Here is a 7,130-nt window from a genome sequence, read left to right as displayed (position 1 = left end):
GACTGTTATTCTAATCTGTTCTTCAAACATACATTAAAGCAAACAACAAAGAACCAAAACAAAACAAAACTGACCTTGGAGATGATCTTACTGTAATTCCCCCCGGGGTTTTTAGTGCTCGCTAACTGAGCAACTAAGATAAAGATGGGCTCGCCTGGGATTTCCACAGAGATGATTTATTGTACTACATAAGTATTCAAAACAATTCATTCACTTGTTGAGTTATTTAGTTAGTTATACAGTTAGCTAGTTAGTCAAGATTCTCATATAATACATGACATGATGCCTTATCATATGGTTGTATACCTTATGCTAAACTGTTTAGCTAACATTTTAGCTTAGATTTTCCCATCTGCCTAACTAATTGAGGCTTTTTTCTGGAATAAATTTTAAGCCATTTGGATGTAACTGGATTTAAAAACAATTGATATTGATGATGCGTTGCCTAACTTGTGGTTTTATTTTATTTTATTTTATTGATTTTGCTGTTATTTTGCCAGTTTGGCTAACATTTGTCCACCTTCTTGATAACATTTTTAAGAAGGCGTATTAGAGCCATATTGAGATTCAAGCTTTAAATTTATGAGGTTAAAGTTGAAACGCTATTTAAACAAAGCCAAACGCTACAAGGAAAAGTTGTATCGTTTCAAGAACTATGAAAATATACTAAACTTTACTCTAGTATTGTTTCAACTTCAGTCTCGTCATATTTTTTTTTAAATCTCAATGTGGCCCGTAATACGCTTCTTCTTCTTAACCGTAGTTCACAATTTTCCTATTGTTATATTTTTAAAAAATGTTTGGCAAAAACCAAAGTTTATATGTATTTATGGCACTTCACCAATTTCATGTGATTTTTTTTTTTTTGCCAGACAGAAAACAAAGACTAATCTTTCAGCATTCATGGCATTCCATTTCACTAAGGACTTTGTCAATTATCTCAACACACGCACTCTTCCTGCCAGAGAATTCAGGGTTAGATTCATGGACATGCTTATCATGAGCCAGAAATCTGTTGTGTTCTGTGAGGTACATATCAATGAGCCATTTCCAACCGCCCTTAAGTTGTTTTGTTTTTGGTTTGTTTTTGTTTTTTTAGATTTAGCCTGGAGAAATGAAATCCTGCATCACGTTGAAAGCTCCTCATTTGTTATGATAAATACTTCAGGTGCTGCAAACCATCATAAATCTAATAGTTTCCAGAGGCAGATGTGGCAGGGATGGCAGGGTGATGATTACCCGGAGCTTAATCTGCTGTTTTTACCTCAATCAATTAGATCTGTGAAATCCACTTCTCTTTGCATGTTTGCTCTTGTTTGCAATAATTACAACCTCACCCCCAAACAGGGGAGATAAACACCCCCTGATTTAGAAGTGTTTGTTCAGATCCAGGGACCTGCTGCTTGTCTTACTGTTTATGAACCCAGGGAAATCTGTGGGGATTACACAGGCTTATCACCATCTGTGGCATCTCTCCAACACAGGTCTGCACATAAATGGGTTCTCTCTGGGCCCTGAGGGGAGGGGGCATGGTCAGAGGGGGCATGGTGCCCTCAGCTGTTCTGCACAATGACATCATCACCAAATTGTGTGGATTTGACGAAGACTCATACAGAAACAAGTTTGGTGATGTATGTGAGTAAGTTGCCCTAAAACACACAAGTGTCAAACTTAGGCCTGGGGGCCAAATCTGGCCCGCAGGTAATATATATTTGGCCTGTGAGATCATATCAAATGTGTACTAGATCTGACATGCCCATATATAGCCCTGATGTACTGGATGGGTTTGTAATATTAGTGATGTATGTGCGATGTTATAGCACATACATTTAGTTTTGTTGTTGGCCTATATACAGTATATACGTAGTATCAGATAATGTTTGATTTTAGGATACACTTATATTAAGCAGTCGATTCCAGAGAACATTCTGGAAACACACTCAACAGCCACCAGGAAAAAAATCCATGAGCATAATTAGCACTAATCAGCACAAGCAACCTGAATTTGGGTTGTTTTTTTTTTAAACAGTAGGTGAGTGGAGTCTACGTGCTCATGTTGTTCCCAGATTTACTATTAGTTTATGCCTCAGGTGTAAAAAAAAGTTCCAACCTAATTACCACAGGAACCACAGGGGGGTGAAAAGTGTTTATTGCACATTTCTATCTCGTGGCACACGGAAATCCCAGAGCACACAGGTTTGAGTGGAAGATTAAAGAGCAGTTTTTCAATAGTGAGTTTAATTCCATCCATCCATCTATTCAAACGTTCTTCTTCTGTCCATCCATCAGCGAGGGTCTTACCCACCGCTCACAGTGTCAGCTGGGAATGGCTGCGGCTTAAAGGACAAGTGGACAGTGTAGGTAATGGATCGATGTAATTTCATTTCCTTGCCTCTATATTAACTGAAGTCTATCTACACTCTATCCTTATCCTTACACGGAAAACCGTTACAACGACTACTCAGTAGAAAATAAGTTATTGTTGAATGCCACACTTAAATTGAAAATACAAACAGGTTGCATTCTGGTTTTTGTTTTTAATATATATATATATATTATGATACAATCTACAGCTGAGTCGTTGCCTTTGTTTTTTGGAAAATATCTTGAATTCATCATCTCCGTTCTTATCACTTGCTTATCTTATAATGTTGGTACACCGGTTAAAACTACTATGAAACCCTAAAATGTAGAACTGTGACTTTGAATCTTGAAAGCATCAGGCAAGGGTTTTCAGTTGTTCAAAAAAAAAAAAAAAAACCTTTGGCCAGTGACCTCAAACTCCTGGTCTGGGGGCCACTTGTGGCCTGCATAGCTCTCACTTCTGGCCCTTGATGATTAGATGACAAATATAATTCTTTTTTTTTAATTAATAACATGCTTTAGTTGGTCATTTAAGAATACTTTTACTTGCTGTACTTGCTACAGTACTACTACTACAGTATCATACAGGCCAACATGTCAAACCCAAAAAGTGTAAGTGCACTGTGGTTCTATATAACATCAGCTTTGTTTCACTGCAGAAAAATTGCAAAATATCTCTTTATACCCTGATCAGGATAATGGCTTTGAAAAGGTAATGAAATATTATAGCGAGTATTTGTCTGTGTTAGTGCTTTAGATTAATTAAAGAAATTATAATTATATTTTGTTTGTTTATTATCTTTTGGAAACATTAATGAGTTAAGGAAACCATTTTTTTTTCTGAAAATAGAAACTGCAGCAGTATAAACAGGTTCATTTGTAATGTGCAGTAGAAGAAATGAGTTTCATTTTCTACATTTTTCATTAAAACTGATGGACGCCTCAACCAAAAAAGCCAGACAGATTCTTTTCTGGGGCTAATTATCTTTAATTATACTTTTAAATCACGTTAATACCAACGATTTCTCCGACTGTGACAACTGCCAGGTCAAATAAAAGATGAAAATGTTGAGCTGGCATTTTAATGGAAGTAATTTTTTTTCCGAGAGGCGAACAGCTAACGCTGAGTGAACAGGTTGAGAGACACCAGCTCATCCATTAATGGAAATGTTCAGTCAAATTATGAACATCTTTAGGGCATTCAAGCATCACTTGACATTAAATGAAGAACATTATTTGAGTCTTAAGTATTTTAATGCAAATCATCATGGATTCAGACAGGACAATCAAAGCTCCCACTCTTCGTAACAGTACACTCTGACCAGTACACTGTTACCCATCCTAATACAAACTACATAAACTACAGGGAAAATACATTCTTTTTGTTTCTACCCTGATGGACTTGTACTTCACATTACATTAACAGTTCGAGCTAACATTTATTTATGTTTCTGCTAACGTTTAGCTATTTTGAAAAACTAACTTTATCTGCATTTAAATTGAACATAATTTTAATTTCTGTAATATCTTTACAAACCAAACAAATAGGGATTAAGCAGAGTTTTCCCTCTACATGAGTCTGGTCTCCGTCAATGGGACCACCTTAAAAGAACGTGGCATTTTTAGCAAAGACATAGAGATGGACAGAGACATTGTAGATTTGTGCTAAAGTAGTTTGCTGTGTTTATTCCCTGTGTTTGGCAATTATAGTAAAAGTGAATTATACTTCACTTTTATAAAATAAAAATAATAATAATAATAAATAAAAAATAGAAAAAGTACAGTTATAGTCATAGTAGGTCATACGATACATAACTAATTAACTGAAAAACAGGTATTTACGAACAACAACAAACTACATTACTATATAAATATATCTATAGTGTATATATATACAGTGTAAGGTGGTTTCACTGTATATATATATATATATATTATATTACAAAACTTGTTCTTTTTCTAAAACATTTTCTCAATTTTATCTAAAGCGACTTACAATTTGAGTCAGTGAATCAACAATCAAGCTACAGTAAACATACGAAATACAAAATAGATAAATAAATAAATAAAAAATAGTAATAACTAATAATAAATAAAAAATAGAAAAAGTACAGTTATAGTCATAGTAGGTCATACGATACATAACTAATTAACTGAAAAACAGGTATTTACGAACAACAACAAACTGCATTACTATATAAATATATATATAGTGTATACTGAGAAACCACAGTAATTAATTGTTTATTAACACCCCGTCTTTTGCCGCTGCTCAGAGACCACCTGAAACTTGGCCCCTTCACCTGCCTTCATCGCTGCTCTCCTCAAGGTCCCAGCTGCTTAATTAAAACGGTTCTGCCTGTTGTTCTGTGATGTCAAGTGTTAACAATCCGTTCCTTCCTGTGCACCTCACTGGTATGAAACTCATAAGTGGGTTTTGGAGATTATTATACATGTGTTTTTCTAACAACACTCACATCAACCGACTGCCTCCTTCTCTGTTTCATCAAAGATGTTCATTTCCTTTCTCCTCCACGGTCTCCTCCTTTTTCTTCCTGCTTGGCAGCTCCATCTCCAACATATAGTGTCCAACATATCCCTTATCTACCCGGACCACATGTCCAAACCATCTCAAATGCACTATCATCTTCTTACCGCTCAAACTTAACTGTCCCTCTGATCTGCTCCGTTCTAATCCTGTCCATCCTGGTGGCTGCCAGTGAGAAGCTCAGCATCTTCCACTCTCCTATCTGGCTCCGTTGCTTGTGTTTTAGCCGGTGCTGTTTTGTTCGAACTATACAGCAGGGGTCAAAGGTTAAGGTCAAATGTGTGTCAAGCTGTTACATGGCAGGCAAAGCAAAAAAACAAAACAAAAAAAGAAGAAAGCTAATTCACGAGAGACTTTGTGCTACATACAACTTTTAAAGGCTGCTATTTAAATAGCTCAAGTTTAAAGTTTAAATTGACGTTGCAGTGCTGTGGAATTCTACATATGTAATAATGGAGTAGCTGCGTGAGCAGCGGAACTCCGTACTGTCCGTCCTGGAGGACGAAACTGTCACAAAACCAAATCTAAAAAAGTCCCTTGAGATACGAGCATCTGACTGGGAGCAGACAGAACAACTGTGTTCTCTTCAAAATAAAAAGTACAAAAGTAAAGTATGGAGAGTTACATGTGAGGACATCTCTGACAACTCGTCGACTCGACTTGGGATTTACTCCTCAGCAATCATCAATGCTCTAATGCAGGGACATACACTGAACAATGAACAGCATCTGGGGTGCCAGGATTAATTGGTCCACTTCAGTCTGTACCCCAAACAGTCGTGGAAGTGCTGACGTGACATATCCTTCAGAACCTCTTATCTACATAAAAAAAGAAAATCCTGTTCTGGACCCATGGGGTCTCAGTCAGCACATGTTTCCCGGTCTGCCTCACACACACTCATGTTCCTGCTTTTGCTTTGTCTTTCAAACACCACTGTGATCCCCCCCTCTAGCCCCTCCCCCCCCTCTCTCAGTTATATGTCAGCATGGTCCCATCCTCCCCAACCACCATCCTTGAAATTAAGGTCTGCAGTGAATGTTATCGCCTCTCATTAGCTTCTTTCAAATTCTCCCAGGCTTCCATTTATTGCTGAGAGTTAACCTTCCCACTTTGGTACTGTTCATGGAAAAGTGGCGTCGTCCTCTCGGAGTACTCATCGTATGGAAGCTGTAGTTTTTCACCACGCTGATCCGTGACATCTAATTTGATCCCTAACAGAAGGAGCCTGTCTGTATCCTGCCTGGATCCACGTTGTTATACCCAATTTAGCTTCTCATTAATTATCATACATTTCCATTCTGTGTTAGGGAGACCTGTTAAGATAGGCTCGCTTGAGCAGTTTAATTTATATAGCTCAATTTAGAGGGATTGGCGCTGAGCTAAATGCAATGTGCACTGCATATTTTTAGGCTTTTATGGCTTATAAATCATGCAAATGTCTGAGCCTAAATGTGCAATAAAGAACTGGGTGAGATTTAATTCTATAGATTATCAAATCTGCAGCAGTCGGAGACTCGGGAAACGTACTTGTACATGTACAAGTATGTACTGTACAGTAATTAGGTTGTTGAAGGATATTTCAAATAATAAAGCTTTAAAATATCCTTCAAAAAGAAAAGTTTGCTGAATGACAGCATAGTGTTAATGTTTTCTATAATGGCTGACTTGTGCCACTGGTCATGTGGTTAATCATCAAGAACAATAAACCCAGAAAAAAAAACCCCCCAAAAGAAATACAGTAGGAGTTGCCAAATAACTGTTTTTGTGTTTTTCTCTCAGCTGCTGCCCACAGCTTGCCTCTATTAATTCTTCTTTGTTTATTTATTATATTTTTTTCCTCCCTTTATTTATTCAAGTGAAGGGTGCATTGTTTGGACAGATTTTTAAGCTGTTGAACCCAGTGTTTACACTCTTTTTCAAACATTTCTCTCTCTCTTGTTTTACATTTCATGATTCAGTCTGATTTTACATTTTTCTAAGGCAAAACATACAGTAGAACCAAAAAATGTGAGAGATAAAAGCCATACACACGTAAGTACATATAAAATATCTGCATAAAAAGAATAGTGAAGAAGTGTAATGTACAGTATTTTATAGTTTTTTACTGCAAAGCCTTTTGTTTTTATTTTTATTAGTAAATGTACTACAAAATTTAACAAATACTTCCCCTACTCACTCCTCACTCCTGTTGTTTTTCCTTGTCTCACCTTTAATTTAC

This window comes from Cynoglossus semilaevis, chromosome 4 (genome assembly GCF_000523025.1).
Source record: "Cynoglossus semilaevis isolate Cse_v1.0 chromosome 4, Cse_v1.0, whole genome shotgun sequence".
NCBI classification, from domain to species: Eukaryota; Metazoa; Chordata; class Actinopteri; order Pleuronectiformes; family Cynoglossidae; genus Cynoglossus; species Cynoglossus semilaevis.
Note: the sequence above shows the minus strand (reverse complement) of the source record.